We start from the raw sequence: 17,890 nt of genomic DNA on the forward strand, positions 1-17,890 counted from the left end.
ATATTGTCACAATTTGTCGTTTAGTTTTATTTGAACCCGCTGAACAAAATAAACTATACATGTACTCATTTATAACTTGGGTCCAGCTGCAAATCCTAATTTGGCTAGTCATTGTGATATCTGTTTGGTCCTAAATGATGCCAGTTACACCCGTTATGGCCACCATGGCATCCGTCTTGAAAATCTTGTCACTACTTTTTCCTGAATGGAAGTCATATTGACACAAGTAGACTCTTTATGATGTCTAGTTTGTCTCAAATGAGAATGGTACCAATATGGCCACAATAGTCGCAATCTTAAAAATAGTGATGTTCCTGAATGGATGGGATGGTCATATTGATATTGGGTTTTAACCAAAAGATACTTTTGACATCTGATTGGTCATAATTGAAAATGGAGCTTACCTGACATCCAATATTGTTGCCTGGGCTGCTAACTTGAAGATCTTTTATTGCTACTCATAAGTGGAAGAAGTTATATCAACATGGGTTTTTCACCAGAAGACTTCTTATGATATCCAGTGGGTCCAAAATGAAAATAGTGCTGATCTGACATAAAGTATAGCCACCATGGCATCCATCTTGATATCTTGTTACACATCTCCCTCAACAACCCGAGCACATAGTTCAAAAACATAGACTGTATTATAAGTGCTGGCGCTAATTACAAAGGGACTTTTGAAAAATAAAGGGTGTGTCATCCAAGCTAGACATAGGGAAGTCAGTTTAACTCGTTCAGCCCCAATCCCGCCTGTTGGCATGATGAGGCTGTACCCTACTTCAGAGCTCTGCAGCATCAAGGTTATTTAAGATACACCAAAGTGGGTGGTATTACAAAAAAACGCAGACAGATATAGCTCTACAATGATACCAGATAATCTGGATGTTCTAGTTGCACTACAAAATACAGAGGGAAAAAACAAATTTTTGGGTCCCATTTTTTTTTTCACCCAAAATTTGCTCATGGTCGGAATCTGATTTTGTGTCCAAATTTTAGACCTTTTGGCCTCAGATCTAAGGCAGACCAGTCTGAACTGCACACAGACAGGTGAACCTTTGCAAAAACTAGGATAAGGTGGGCATTTGAAATAAAGAGTGGTCTCCATATGAAAATGATGGATCCATTAAGCAAAAAAAAAAAAAAAAAAAGAACTTCAACTTTTACCCTTCTGCTCATGCCCAAGCAAAATAACCAATGGAAAACGATGTTTCTAATACAACTAGGCATTAGTCTGATGGAAAATCTGTTGAAAGTCAATGTATTACGATGTATTCAGAAATAGCCCCCCAAATGTCTTTCCTACGCAAGTAGTGAAAGGGGATAGTATAGCGTCAATGGGACTTATCATTAAAAATACCCTTGGGAACATATAGCGTCAAGGGAAATTTAACATGGAGAAAAATCGTGGGAACATATAGCGTCAAGGGAAATTAACATGGAGAAAAATCGTGGGACTGTTGAGCGTCAAGGGGAATTTAAACAGGGTGGGACTGTATAGCGTCAAAGGAATTTAAACAGGGTGGGACTGTATAGCGTCAAGGGAAATGGAACATGGGATTTTTTTGTAAAAAAAATAAAAAAAATAACAAAGGGGTAGGCAATTCAAAGGCTATCTCTTTTCGAGAAATATGGCTGGCCCTGAAAAGGGCCTTTGGGTTTTTCTTCTTCTTCTTTTAACTTCTTAACTTCTTCCACCATCCTCTTATTTTGTCCATCATTCCTTTCTTCTTTTTCTTTTCTGTTTCCGGCAGCCAGTCCGGGTGGCCCATGGCCCGGAACTTCTCTTGGATTTTCATCCAGTTTGTGTTCAGTTTATCGAATTCATCCCTTTTTTCTATTTTCTTCTTCTTTTCTTTCATTATACCACTTTTCTTTGATCTTCTTGACCTCTTTGGTCAGCACATTCCTCATTAGTTCTTCAGCTTTCTTAAGTTTTTCTAACCCCCACTTCGCGAAACACCAATCTGTCCATTCTACAATGTCTTCTAGAAAGAACCTTGCACTCGTCACATGATCTATCGCTTCTTTTAACTTACCCACTTTGACATACGGTGGGTTAATTAAACCTCTGATTCTCTTCTCCTCATCCTCTATCATTTCTTTTACAATATTTACGGATAAGTGGAGGCTGGTTACTTGTCTTGAGACGAAGTCTTTTGTCACTGCATACCTCCATTCCTGTTCAACCCTTTCTACTACACTCAATCCATCCACCATCCAATACCAACTTCCCATAAGATCGTTGTATAAAGCTGAAGCTGCTGGCATCTTCTTGTTTGCTTATTCCGTAGAATGGGTTCCAATGGCCAACACTGTTAGTTTTATACTGAAAGCGCGTACGTGATGGAAAACATCCCCTAAAAACATAAAATTGATCTTACCTAGATCATGACCTAACAACGCGCGGACGTGAAGGAAAACATCCCCCTACTTTTTCATTTCATATAATATAACCCCAACTATACTCTTCACATACGCTAAGAAACCCATAATCTACTATTCACACAAACATACCTGAGCTCTTACAAACACAAACACACAAACACATACCCTCACAATTTTTAAGAAAGAGTTAGTGTTTATTTTCACACTACTCTACCTACACACATTGGCAAATTAATAGTTATTTCTTTTCTAGAGTATTGGGTAGCCCTGAAAAGGGCTGTTTTTTGAACTCCTGATACACCTATCTAATGGTTGCACCTTCCTGGCCTGGCGCCGCACACGCATCTTCTTCCTCAGTCTTCTTTCACCTTTCTTTTGGGGAGCGCAGAGGGAGGATGATTCGCTTCAACACCCCAATCCTCTGTCTCGGGAATATTGAACGACATCCTGTCTTCTCTTTTCTTTTCCTCTTCTTCCCTCTCTCTTCTCTCCTCCTCTTCCTTCTTTACTCTTGCTTCTTCTACTATAGCCTCCGCTGATAGTTCGTTTACTATGCGCCTGGCATATTCCAGGTGCATCTGGAGTTCTAACAGTTTCACTATTCTGCTATTCATTCTTCTGGCTGTGTTGATCAATCAACAAGGGTAGCTAGACTGCCCAGCGAGTTTCAATTTATAGTGAAAGCGCGGACGTGATGGAAAACATCCCCCTAATAACATAAAATTGATCTTACCTAGATCGTGACCAAAATAAAACAACAACGCGCGGACCTAAAAGAAACACTCACTTTTTTATGCTACCCATCACTATTGTAAAATTTTTTATAAATCACTTCAATAGACTATCCACATACGCAAGGCAATCCAATCTAACCCCAAATATACACCTCAAACAGCCCAAAAAAAAAACAAACATCATTTTAATCTACTATCCACACCAACTTACTTTATCACTTACAAACACACAAACACATACCCTCACATTTTTTTAAAAAAAGAGTTAGTGTTTATTTTCACACTACTCTACCTACACACATTGGCAAATCTATCGTTATTTCTTTTCTAGAGTATTGGGTAGCCCTGAAAAGGGCTGTTTTTTTTGTTTTGCTATGGCAATCTTTTTTAGTTTCTAAGAATGCGATGTCCTCTGAGGATAGACTTTCTGGCGATAGGTCTGCTTCTTCGGAAAGAGAAGAAGAACTCTTTGGTGTCGATACGACAATCGACAAAGCCTCTGTCAGCTTCAGGTTGCTGCTGCTGTTGCTGTTGTTGCTGCTGTTGTTGCTGCTGTTGCTGCTGTCTCTGAAGTCTGTACTTCTCTGTCCATTCTTCTTTCTCCCTGTTCATTTCTTCTCTGAAGAGCTCTTCTATCAGGTCTTCAGTGATTTTTAGCATTCTCACATTCTCTATTTCTTCTGGCTTCGGTATCAGACTGTGTCTGACCCTATGCAAATTCACGTAGGCTTCGTTGAGCTTAGCTAGTTTGGAGCACATCTTCTTAGGAGGATGAGTCGACAATGGATGGCTAGACTGGGAACAACCCGGTTCTTAAAGTCAAAGCGCGGACGTGAAGGAAAACATCCCCCACACGGTTTTCGAGCCGCAACGTTTAGTGAGTGTCATGAGAGGGATAGTAAGAAATTAAAGAGCATCAATCCAACATTCTTATAGCTAAACAAACCACAAAGGCATTTTTTTCAAAACACAACATTTTTATTCAAAAATCACTTAACACTAAACAACAACAACTCTAACATTTTTTAACAATAATATAACACTATAACATCAAACATTTTTTTCTAATCACAAACATTTTTTTCTCAATTAACACTCTACTTAGAACAGGGCTGACAACGTTGTGAATGAAATTGTGATTTCCACTGTTGGAAATCATTAGGCCATTGATGGACACTACGTTTCCTAGCTTGAGACAAAAGATAAGCATAATGGTCACAAAACCATCGATCTACTTTCACATCGTTTCTAGCAGAAGAACGAGGATCGAAATGAGTCACTAAATGTTCTAAGGAATAGCCCAGGCTGCGATGATGCAGAAAATACACACAGTACTGTCCACACACCAAGGAATCTGTGCCTTGTAATTTCACATTATTGAATCGGGTGGTTTGAGCATTTCTTCTCATAAAGTCGATGATATCGTCTTCCAAAGGGGGTAATCCGTACGAATCGAAATATTCCACACATCCTTCTTGAGGAAAGTAAACGGCTACCCAGTGGGTTCCTGGGAGATGACTGTCGTCCGTGTTGATCACGTAAGCTTGATGGTCTTTAGGTTTGCGATGAGGGAGTTCATCTTTAGCACAGACGACAGGATTCCAAGAAGACGTATACGAACTGTGGTTCAAAAGGTAATAAAGTTCCCAGGTATCCATTTGTGTTTGTTTTCTTCTTCACAGGTAATAATAAGTCGTCAATTCGATCCTGACTTTTTGCTTGAAAATGTCTGACGAATAAACGGTTATTCGTTCTGTTTCCTCACTCTGATTCAGGAGAGCTTCGATACGATGGATCTCTTGAGTGGTTAATGGTGGACAAGAATCTTCACGCAAGTCTTTATACCACTGGTGCAACACGTCTTTGTTCGAGATGAGACTCCAAGCTTCGTCCAGATACTCGTCCAATTTTTCTTCTTGACTTAACATCAGGCATTTATCGTGTTGAATTTGACTGGGATGATCGTTTTGACATCCATAGCAGTTTTTCTTGATCAATTCTGTTATTTTGTCGACCAAGTGTTTGGCAAAACAGGAGACTAAATGGGCTTCTTGTTCTGGCCATCTCGATTTCATCATGATCACTTCTTCTTCCACAGTCTCCTCACATTTCATGTCCAAAGTTTCTTCACTAGGTAAAGAGGGATAACAGTCTTCCATGACTTCTAATAATCTAGAATGACTTCTCTCAAACTGTTGATTTCTATGGTATTATCGAATTCTGCATACAGGATGACGTTCACTGTCTTGTCCAGTGGCTTTGCAAACTGAAGTTCCACACGAATCTGGCCTGATTTTATAGGGTGGAAATGTCCCTCGTCGCTGCCTTGGTCTGGAGTGAAATCGAAAGCCCACAAAGCATAGCCTCCTGCATAATCCTCGTACTCAATGCCGTGACTGGTGTTGGTTCCTAACTGACCCGTGGCTTCGTACAGGGACAAGTACGATCTCAAGTAATTGTTGTTGGCAAAGTCAGGTTCGAAAGGTCGGGTACACAAGGTCTTGCCATCACGACTAACTTCGATTTTCTTCACGTCGAAGTGTTGAAAGTTGAAAGGATTTTCTTTGAAGGCTCCGTTGAAGGCTGAATTCAGGACCGTACCAAGGATTACACGCTTGGGTAGCTGTCCTTGAAACAGATGATCTTCGATCATAGAATGCTGTCCAGCAGGAATGATGAACGTTTTCACTTCCACACGTCGTATGGGATACTTGGCGGTTGTTCTGCTCAACGTTTGACTGATGTCGTTACCTACTTTGGGTAACACTTCTACGCGTCGTACGTAGAGTTTGGCCTCTAAAATTGTGCTTTTAGGAGGCTTAGTAGGATCAGCAGCTATCAAATGGAAAGCGGCACTGCTGCGATTCAGTCTCAAGCGGACATTCACCCCGTTCAGCAAATATTTCTCTTGCAACCACATGTCCAAATGCAAACGATCCATCAGTTCTAAACTTTTCTTGTTTAAGATTTTGTCTTGTCTTGCCTCAAAGCTGGAATTGGATGTATCTGTTTTTTCTAACTTGCCCGCTTCGTCAGCTACCCACAGCACACAGGCATTGAGATGACTATCCTTGGCATCTATTCCGTACGTCAAGAGATTTTCCAAGTAGGCACGGTAAGGGTATGTATCCATGCTGCTGCTGACTAGTTTGTTATTCAAGTACAAATCCACTGAGCTGAACAAGGAATGCATGAAATTGTTGACGGGACCTATTTCGTCATCGTCTTTTACTCCATTACCATCCTTATCTAGAACTTGGACTTTCAAGTACAAGTAACTGCTATTCAGATCGATGTAATCTTCGGGCTGTCCCTTGATTTCAAACTCGATGGGAGCGGAATCGGTCAGTGAGGAGACGGGATGAAATTCCACCCATTGGGATTCTTGCATGGTCATCATGGTGGGGGGCATGGCAAACAGATCCAGTTCCGTCTTGGAACAGGCGCAAGGCTCTCGGTGCATCATTTTTTTGTTCTTCCTCAATAATCGAAAACGTCTAAGTCTCGAACGGTTCTTCTTTTCTTGGACTTTCTAGCTTGAAGTCTGGTGAAAGGGTGTTTTCTGCGTCGTCTCTTTCTGCCTTGTCCTTGCTGAATGCCTGATTCGGTAGCGTGCAGGGCATTTATAGGTGTGTCTCGTCGGCCTAAAATGTCTTTACCCGTTTGCAGCAAGACATTTTTGCCTGCCCTCATGAAGGCTTCTTTAGGGTTTTGTTTGTCGATGATGACATTTTGGAGAAATTCTTTGCCTTGCGTCAGTGCCGCATCTTTCAAGGCGTGCAATCCGCGTGTCACCATCGGTTTCAACACAGGGGCCACCGAACGAAAGGCTGATTTTAACATATCTCCTAAACCGTGTCCTCGCTGTCGTGCAACCCCTCGGTACACTGGATACATGACTTACGAATCGTGAGAGAACCGTTTTCGAAAATGGAGTTTCACCGTGACTTTTCCTTTGGTGAATGGAATATTTTGTCCCAAATCTCCTTTTATAGTAATGTTGACCGTGTCCAAATACGACTTGCTGACGGGTAAATAGTGAGGATGGACAAATTCGCGGTGGACGTGATAAGTGTTTCCACCTTCCTCGTCAGCGTTTGTGGCAGAATCCACTTTGAAAGGAATGACACGCAGTAACGGCACGGAGGTGTGTCCCACCACGTTGTATTCCACCACATCGGAATACACAAAGATCAAATTCAGTCCTTGGTTCAGTTCTACCGGGAAACGAAAATACTTGGCAAAAGAGTCGTTGTCATAAATGACTGGTAATTCGGGGGGTTTTTTTTTTTGTTCTCCTATCTTCCTCATCTCCGTGTCACCGCCCAATATGTCAAACAATTCAGGACAAAATAAGAAAGACATGAATTTTTTGGACCCCTCAGAAAATTTCATCAGAAAGTGACGAGCTATTTTGTGGTATTCCAGGGTGACACTTTTTTGGACATTCCCCAAAGCTTTATGGAACACGCCATTAAACTTGGAGGCTATGGCGCTGACCAAATGATGACCACTGAAATAATAGCCTGGGAGAATGGACAAGTTGTAGGTCCACGTTTTAGTTTTGTCATCATAGGTTCTATTGCTATATGTGCCAATCTTATCCAACTCATCTTGCAATTGTTTGTCATGAACTTCTACCTTAAAATAATTTTGATTGGGAATGACATTGTGGACTTGGGTTGGGTGAATCATTTCCACTAAAGCCACTTCCCAATGGGCTTCGTGATCTAAGGGGATGGCTTGAGGTAATTTGGCCGTGTAACAGCACAACGTGTTGTTGGGAAACACCTCCATGGAACTGTCACTGGGTAAGGTTAAGTAAAATTGGTTTTGGTGACTCATAATTCCAGAGTTCTGTGGCTGTCCGAGGGAATATTAGTGGATGTCAGAGGTGTGTCTCCGCCCAAAATGGGGTTCTGGTTGTGGTTGTTGTTGGAGTGGTGACTGGCACTGGCACTGGACACAACGTTCCCGTTCGAGGAGAATTTCAGGGAGGGATTGGGAAGCAGGTAACCGATGCAACTGCTCAATAAAATGGTCCACAATTGTTTGTCTCCTTGTTGCAAACTCAAATTGGCAATGGCTGCCCCGATGACACAATACACCACGAAGATTTGGCAGAAAAAGACGATTTGCGTTTTAGGCACACGTTCTCCGCACCACACCCACAAGGGTTGTTTTTGTAAATCTTGCACAGAAGAACTAGGGGAAGAAGGAGTGGTCGACGTAGCTGCGTCTGCTGTGTGAAAGGGCATGATGGTCACTTCTTCTTTTTATAGTCGATGACTTGCGAAGCGTCGATCCAAGAATCGAAACTGGGTGGATATCCTTTCCAACGTACTTTGACTACTTTGACACGTCGTTTGCCCACTTTACGGGTTCTGCGTTCGAGAATGCTTTCGATGTCGTACACGTCGTCTTCTTTTTTGGTGACACGTTGTAACTCGGGCAAATAAAACGTTCCTTTGAGCACTTCTCCGTTCATGTCTTCCAATTTATAGACGGCAGGATGACGGCCATGCACTCGTCCAGTGACGCGAAACAATTCGGTCGTCCAGTTAGGTAAGTAACCTTTGTCGAAAGTGCGTTTGGTTTTGCCAATGCGCACCCAATCTCCTACGGTCAACTCTCCACTTTTCTTGGGGACAGCCCTCGTCGGGGACGTACCAAACAGGCGCTCAAACACCAACACTTCGTTCTCGGGGGTCACGTCTTGCGGGGCACGTCCGATGCTTCGATGGTAAGATTGGTTGTACGCTTGCACCAGGTGCGGTAAGATGTCGATGTACTTCAGAGTGTGGTGATGCGTAAAATATTTCCACATGCGTTCTTTCAAAGTGCGTTGAAAACGTTCCACGATGCTGGCTTTGGTTTCGGGATTCTCGGTGGTAAAAAAATGAATGTCACGTTTCTTTAATTCTTTTTGGAAAGCTTGGTTCAGAAATTCGGTGCCTTTGTCCGTTTGCCATCGAAGAGGGTGACGACCGCTTTGTTTCAACACCCGTTGCAGGGCTCGCACTAACTCGCTGCTCGATTTGGAAGTCAAGGGCACGACCCAGGCAAATTTGGAAAAGACGTCGATGACACAAAACAAATATTTGTAACCACGATTGTAGCTGGCCAAATGAGAGACATCGGCTAAATCGGCTTGCCATTGATGATCGATGCCTTCCACTCGGGTGCGACTTCTGGCAAACTTGCGTCGAATGGGTTTGTGTAAAGTGTAGGTAGCTTGTTCTTGTAACCATCGTTGCACTTGAGGTAAACGGAGACTTTTCAGTCGCGTTTTGGCAGCACGATACAATTTTTGAACTCCTGCGTAACCTGCAGGATGGGAGGGATCGTAGTAAATGCTGGCTAAGACTTTTTCCATTTTTTGTGTTGGTGTGTTAATAAGTCACCCACTCTTCGGTGATGCTACTTTGGGTGGGTCGAAAGGGTGGTTTGGAAACGGATTTACGTGTCCGATGGGCTACGGGAGTAGAAGTCAAAGGTAGTGGTGGTGGTGGTGGTGGAGGTGGCAATGGAATGGCTTTGGTTTTCTTTTCTTTTTTCGCTTCTGGTTTCCCTTCTTTCTTTTTCACTTCTGTCGAAGGAGGCGTGGACATCATCTTTTTAACCCAAGCTTTCATTTCTTCTCGTTGGGGTGTGGGGGACGGGGTCAACAAGGATGCTGCAATCTTACTCGAAATGGGAGCTGCTGACGGTGTTTGAAACACTTCGCGCATCTCTTCTTCCTCAGGTCTTTGTGGGGTAGCATCTCTGGTGACCCTTGGGGATGGAAGTGGTGGTGGTGGTAATGATGATGATGGTGCTGGACTTTTCATCAAGGTCTTAAAATCTTTTAGAATGGGTAAAGCTGTTTCGTCTAAAGCTTTCTGGTGAAAGAGTTGCAGTCTTTGCAAGAGTTGACCGTACTTTTGCGATTTTTCTGTTTCGGACAAATCTTGGCGATCCATCAAGGATTGCAATTCGTGTTGTAACTGGGACATCTCGCTCAAATTGGGATTGGGAGGTAAATGCGGGGTGCGTTGTTCTTGCCACCGATGGTATTCCATCCATCGTTTGTAAGGCACTAAAGCTAGTTTTCGTCCTTCCATGGGGTTGTCAGGGGTGAATTCTGAGATCTTGGGACTTCCGAGGGCCTTTTTATCTTGCTCCCACCAGTCCTCCCAACATGGTTCCCAAGACTCCTTTCAGTATGGGGCCTAACAAGAGAGGTAAAATGCCTCCACGTTGGACCAACATCTTCTTTTTTTGACGAATGGGAATTTTCTTTTGAACCATTTTCCGAAGAACGTGACGATGTTTGCCTAAGCATTGTTTCTGGTGTTTGGACAAAGGGATCGTGCCTTTCAAAACGTTCAAACAACATTCGCACACGGTATCGATGACCTCTTTGGAGGCCGTTTGAATGAGTTTTTTTCGTAGGGGTGGAGAAGCTTTGGACAGGACAGATAACATGTCCCCATGTTTGGCTAAACGTGGTGGCAGTCCTTTCCTTTTCTTTCCTTGGGGTTTTCTGGAGGGTGACATCTTTGAGTCTTTAGGAGCACCGAAAAAACACTGATACCCTACTCGGTCACAGGTCTTTTTTATACTGGAACGCGTCGCCATTGATTGTCTTTACGTCGTATCAGTTTGAGGACAGGCATGACACGTCGTGCAGGGGTACGTAACGGACTAAATCGAGCCAGTTCTTGCTTGGACAAATCCAGTAAACTTTGTAACATGCCCGATCTTTCATGGACTTTGATTTTGGGAGAAGGTACTTTGTGAGCAGCAGCCACTGCCGCTAAATTGGAGGGTCCTGCCACTGGGGAAGTTCTTTTGGGGGTCATCAACGGAGAAGTTCTTGGTGTGATCAACGTCTCCAAGTACTCTTCAGTTCCTGGTGACATCAACGGAGAAGTGGACAAACGTGAGGTTGCCGGAGACGCAGTCATTGCCGTGGCAGGTCGTGGTTTGCGAGTGTAAGGTTGCGTCCTGGCCGAAGTGCCTCTCTTGCGACTAGTTTTCTTCTTCTGTGGACTTTTCTTTTTCTGGGGACTTTTTCTCTGTTTCTTTTTCTGGGGGCTTCTTTTCTTTTTCCGGGGTGGTGGTGGTGTCTGGTCAGAGGAGGGTCCTGCCACTGGAGAAGTTATTCTTCTTGGGGACCTGGTCTTTTTCTTTTTCTTCTTGGGGCTTCGTTGGACTTTTGTCTTGGGGATAACTTTGGGGGCATTAGGATCCCATCTTAAGAGTGAGCGAATGATGACCCCTCCTAGAGTACCGCTCCCTCCAGGTTTCAAAATGATTTGTTTTTTGGTTTGAGTGTCGATGCGGGGATCGGCCAGTTGGACCAAAGCGACTTTGTTTCGATCGAAAAAGCGTTTGGTTTGATGAGGAATCTGAATGATTCCTTGCAGTAATTGACGTGCCGTCACCGTGAACCATCGTAAGACTTCTTTGAGACTAGCTTCTAAGACACGAGCTCGTGTTTGTGGATCTTTTTCTCGACTGATGCCATACAAGGCACGAATCAATTTGACGGGAAGATGCGACTGAAGGGACGTCATGTTCGCACTGAGAGTGAGACAGACGAAAAAGGGTCTGAGGTTTTTTTTTATAGATTTTTTTCATGGGGAGTGAAATGAAGTCGAGGACGGAGACGTGTACAGGACAGGCCCTCCGTCTTGGCACCAGTGGTGAAACAAGTGGGTACGAAATCGCAAATCCTCGGGGGTCGTAGGTTTCAAATCGACGAGTAAATAGGCGTGTGGTGTTTGAGTGGCATCGTCGTATGCCTGAGTCAGCCAAGGCGTTCCTAACTGTTTGGCTAAGACTTGCACTTGCGATTTATCTCGAGGGCTTTTAAACAAGACCACGTAATGCGCATTGAGACTGATGGTGCGATGGGCTTTACTTTGTTGAAACAAATTTTGGGTGATGTAAACGACACTGGCATTACGGTGATGCCCTTTGCGCGTGAACCACAATTTAATTTCTTCTTCATCTTCTCCTAACATGTCGTCGAAAATGACCAAATGGGTTTGACGGGAGTCAGAGACGATGCCGTCGTCTTCTTTAGGAATGCCTTCCACAAACACGATGGAATCTCCTTGACTTTCTCGCAAGAGACTGTACGCCGATTGCCACTCTTTGTAACACCACACGATCCGTTGAGGGGACCGATCGATCAAATGATGTTTATGTTCGATCAAACGTTTGACGAATTCGGTTTTGCCAGAACCGCTAGGTCCAGCAATGAGCATGTTAAAGGGATGGCGAAGATACAAAGCCTCCCAACTGGCACGATCTAAGTGTTCGTCGATGACTTTGACAGTAGAGGAAGAGGGAGCAGAGACAGTAGAGGTAGCCATGGTGTGAGAAATGTCACTTGTGACACGAAAACAAACAAGACAAGAGTTTATATACTTTTTCAGAACAGGTTTATTGAATGTTTTTTTTTTTCAAACATGAATACGAAAGACAAAAATACATAAAAGCCAAAGGCTTAAGTACAACGATAAAAGGCACATGATAACGATGAACGTAGAATAAACACAAGTGTCTGTACAACAATCACATGTTTTGGGTAATGTTCTAACCAGTTCAACAGGGGGTAAGGTCACACAAGTGTCCTCCCGAAAGGGTCTTTCAGGCCTGTCCACGACAGTCCTGTCCTGGGTGACGGGTGCTATTGGCACCGTCACTAACACGGGTTGAAAAGTAACTTTTTTCCTTGAACAACTCTCGTGCATACTGGGCCACTTCTTGGGTCCAAGCCTCAAAACCCCATTCTTTCCAGGCACGGACATCTGTCCAATGGGGATGTAAGTCACAAGCTACACACACATCGTCATACACGTCTTGGGTAGCTAAAAGTTGACGAATCTTTTTTTCCTGTTGAGGTCGAGAAGTATCCAGATGAAATCGCAAGGCTTTGAGCAAAAGGAGTTTTTCGTGACCATTTAAGGCCATGGAGGTGGTAAGTACTGATCGTAAAGAGTCCACAAAGAATCGGCTGGTAAACGAAATCCCAAAAAACAAGTCACTAAGACACACACCACTTGTCGTCCCAAATTGAATGGATACAGTTCTTGTAATAATTGATGGTAATGATCCACGGTTTGAATATGGTCATTGAGTTCCTTCCATGGAATCTGTTGAATGATATGTGACATAATCCGTGGCATGGCAACTTGATTTTATAGTGTCTTTGTTTCGGAAGCAATAAAGGTAATTTCTAACCAAACACGTTCGTTCTCCAGTAGGGAATTTAAATGTTACATACTGTAACTGAAACGTCAGAGTTTGTCTAGATGTTTCGTCTTTTTCTAAGCAGATTCCATGTAACAAATGTTGGTAATCCTTTAACTCGTCTTCCTCAATACGTTGCAGTAAGTGAATCTCCAAGTAACCAAAATTACGAACGTCTGGCCCATCCTCATTCATATACTGAAAGTATTCAACAAGGTCTGACCAGTGAAAAAATTTCTGACGAATCAGTCCTCTTATACCATTCAGGTACCAGTGGTTAAAGATCTGGTGACGTAACGGATGCAATTGTTCTTTACGTTTCACTTGTATTTTGACCAGCTCTCGATAAATCCTTTCTCTCAACTCCTCAGGCAAGCCCAAAATGTTCTCTTGTAAAGTATCCATAAGTATATACACTGTTTTTGGAATCGTTGGGTGGTAGCCAATAGCCTCGTTTAACTTTGTGTCTGATGTAATATCCACTCATAATCAGTCTTCTTGTACTTTGAAACATAGCATAATTTAAAAACGGATGAATCACTTTGAGTTTGCGTTTCACTTGTATTTTGATCAGTTCTCGGTAAATGCGTTCTCTCAACTCCACAGGCAAAGCACGAATGTTCTCTAGCAAAGTATCCATGAATAGGTCATACTAAATCCTCTTTGGTCTGACACAAGAAATGTACTGTTTGCACAAACATGGTTTTAATTCATTGTCGAATCTAAATCGTTTCACCACTAATTTACACATTACAATTCGTTCAGAAGTTTCCTCTTTCACCAAGTTGACATCGCGTGAAAGATGTTGGTAATTCGTTAACTCTTCCTCTGGAATTCGATGCAGTACGTTTACAATGTAGTAGATAGAATCGTCCATACCAAACCATTCCTTTTTATAACCAGGAGGTCGTTGATCAATGTCTGTCCAATGGAACACTTTCAACTCAATCAGTCCTTGTATAGCCTGAAGGTACCAGTGGTTCAAACACCGGTGACGTAACGGATGCAATTGTTCTTTACGTTTCACTTGTATTTTGACCAGTTCTCGATAAATGCGTTCTCTCAACTCCACAGGCAAAGCACGAATGTTCTCTTGTAAAGTATCCATGAACAGATTATTATGGTAAGAAGTTACTTCAATGTCTCGGCCCCACTAAGGTTAAGTAATGACAATTCGGTGACCATCGAGCATGTTCTACGTAGGCCGAATCTTGCGGTTCCCAGTGGTGAAGTGACACACCGCAACTGAAGCACTTGACTTTATCTCCTTCGCCCAAGTAGAAAAATCCGGCTCTGGCTAATTCTTCAGGGGTCGGTCCTCCCAGATACTTTGGCCATTTTCCTTTGAACGATTGAAGACGATTTTCAAAGTCGCAGTATTCCGACAAACGCACAGGAAACGAATATTCGTCTTTCACAGGTTCGTTTCGATGAGGGTTGAGTGACATGGGCAGGAGTTTGTTCAGGGCTGGATGACATCCGTAGGGGGGTAGACGTGAAGGTGAACATTCCCCTTTAAAACGAAACCCAGTAAAATGTCCAAGAGGACGAGCAGCATCGCTTTCGCATCCCACAGGTTTGACACGCACAGCATCACTTTCCATGATAGGGGTAGGGGCACTAAAGTTCCCATGATGCTTTACGGCATCGCTCAGGTCACAAGGTACAGCATCGTATCCATCGCAAGGCTCACAATCGCACTCGTCTGCAAACTCCGTTACGCAATTACAATGGTAACCACATGGACAATCGCAGTTTCCTTCCGGACATTTTCCGTCGCAATGTCTGGGTCTTATCCATCCAATATTAGTCACACTAGAGGAAGATACAACTTTTTTACAATCCCCAAACTGGAACGATGTCTCTTTCAAAGTATTCATCTTGTTCGCTCGGTCTTGGTAGTCACGATGAACTATCAATCTTGCCTAGGGTTCCTTTTTATATACAGACCAATACCGACGTGACCGTACGGTAAGGTGAAATGATTGGGAAGTCGAACTCGCTTCTGGTATACAATTTGATAGATTTTTTCCAAGGGTCGACTGACGATGTGGTGAGTGGGTAAACGTACAATTTTGTTCGGTTGGTAGGTGGTCACTTTAAAGTTTCTATCCTCTCCCGATTGCAAGGCTTCTTTCAATACCCCAAAGTTGACCACTCGACTGGTACGATAATTCAGAGTCAGTCCTTTCACTTTGCACGTCGTGTGCACTTCTCCTTGTTTGTCACGGTATTCGTAGTCGTAATTTTTGGGACCGCCACTGACGAAACTTAAAATCTTGTCGTCGGGATGCTCGTCTGTCCAGGCTCCTAAACGGTCTCCTTCGATGTTAGGGTGATGTTGAATCGGGTGATGGATGTAAATGCAACTGTCCGTGTCAAAGTACAGGACGCGTTCCCCTAACAGTTCTAAAGCTTCGTACAATTTTAAGCGAGCATGGGCTGTCACGTAAGCCGCAATGATGACATTTCCAAAAGGGTCGTCTTGTACAAAGTCCAGATCTTCTTCGTAATTGACCAAGATCAAATTCTCTCGAACGACGTCCACGTGTTTCATGTATTTGGTTTTGTCGTGAATCATCTGGAAGTAACGGGAAGGTTCTGTCAAATATTCCGTCTTGGGTAAACACGGTCGTTGTGCCATTTTACCCCACAAGCAATTTAACATCACTTTGGCAAACGATCGCCTGCCTTCGTTTTTCTCGATGTGGTCTAAAGTGATGCCTTCTTGTGCGTAGTATTTCGCTTTGAATTGTATTTGGTCTTCGGGAGTGTGACACCAGGAAGGATAGCCGCTGGCTTCTTGCTTCAGTTTCAAAAAGGCATCCACGTAGTCTGCGAAAATGCCTTTCTGCGTGGGGTCACCCTTGTGGTATTGTTGTGTCTTGGGAAAGTGACAAATTTCGTACACTTCTAACAGTTGGTATCCCATGTCGAGAGCTTTGAACAATTCCACGCTGACCCAGGTTCCCGTCAAGGCACGTTCTTCCTGGCTGTGATGGCAAGGTTGGTCTTGGTTGCACGTTTCGGCACAAGTACGGCACAAGGGAAACATCAGTTTGCCTTGACAATGGTGAGGTAAGACGGGATGGTATAGGTTCGTGGGAGGCAAAACTTTGCACTTGATCAAGCCTTCGTATTGTCGAATGTTGACCAGGTCGATGTGTTCCGTCAGCAATTGCGGGTGCCCTACAGGAAAGCGACAATATTTGCACACGTAGGGATACAGCGAACACACGTCCAAGTATTTGATTTCTTCTCCTTTCTCTTCGTCGGCTTGGTACAGCAAACAGGTGGCATTGGTCCTTCCTCCGTACAAACTATCCCTCGGGTTCAGCGGGTCCATGAACTGGTAACTTTCCACGAGGCGTTTAAACTCGGGATCGGTTTTCATACGGTGATCGTACTCGTGTTCCCACATTTCCACCACTTGGTATCCTTCCTGTTCCAACTTTAGGCGTCGCTGACAAGTGTCCTGGTACAAGTCTTCCATGGTTCGTTGTAAAAACTGATTTTTAGTGCTACGATCAGGGTAACAGACGGGACATCCGTGAAATAAGCAACCGTTAAACTCGTACACGATCTTGGGGTTTTCTAAGTCCCAGCCATCGACCGAATATGTTCCGATGGTCTTTTCACCCCCTCCGTTGCGGGCATGCTGAATCCATTTGTTTTCCTTGTCGCACAAGTAATGTAACCAACGTAGGGCTTTGACCGAGTATTGACGTTTGACAAAGTTGGTCGTTTGAGGGCTGATGACAGCCACGGTGTTTTCAGGCATGAATCGTTGTCGATACACTAAGGAACACGCTTTGGCAATGGTGCAAGCTTCTTTCAAAGGATCGACCCCTCCGTGTTCCATGAACAGTTCTCGAAATTTTCCACAGCAACGCCGTAAAATGTCCACGTCGGAACGACAATACTTTAGCATTTCTTCCTGAAAGTCGAAAGGGTCCGAGGCGTGAGCCTGGTACCAAGCGTAGAAAGCTTCTCGTTGTTCGGTACGCATGTTGTCGGGGTCGTAATAGTGAGCCTCGGGTAAATGGGGTAGAACGGCATGTTGATTGGCTTCCGTATTGAAAAAGTGTGGAAAGTACCCTTTAGCCATTTCTGTCATTCCAAACGTTTTAGGCATTCGACTCAAAGGCATGGCCAAATAGCTCATCGAATCTTTAAACTGTACTTGTCCCACTTGCATGAAAATGATTTTGGCTCCGTTCAAAGTCACTTTAGGACGTTCGGTGCCATGTTCCGTATAGTATCTGAGAAGAAACTGTCCATCGTATCCGGAGAAATTGTGAGCCATCACCGTGGCATGACGATGACAATCTCCGTAACGTTCGATGTCCTCTTGGCTCCACGTCTTGTCGATGGGGTCTAAGACCCATCGAGCGAAATCGGCTAGCGTGTTCGGTCCCCGAAAGATTTTTTCACGTCCTCCAGGAATCTTGCTGCAGTGAGGGCAATGACTGAAGATAGGTTCTTGAATGCACTTCTCGCACGCTCGATGAGCCACGCAGAAATTA

This window comes from Sinohyriopsis cumingii, chromosome 2 (assembly GCF_028554795.1).
Source record: "Sinohyriopsis cumingii isolate HCF-2022 chromosome 2, ASM2855479v2, whole genome shotgun sequence".
Lineage (NCBI taxonomy): Eukaryota > Metazoa > Mollusca > Bivalvia > Unionida > Unionidae > Sinohyriopsis > Sinohyriopsis cumingii.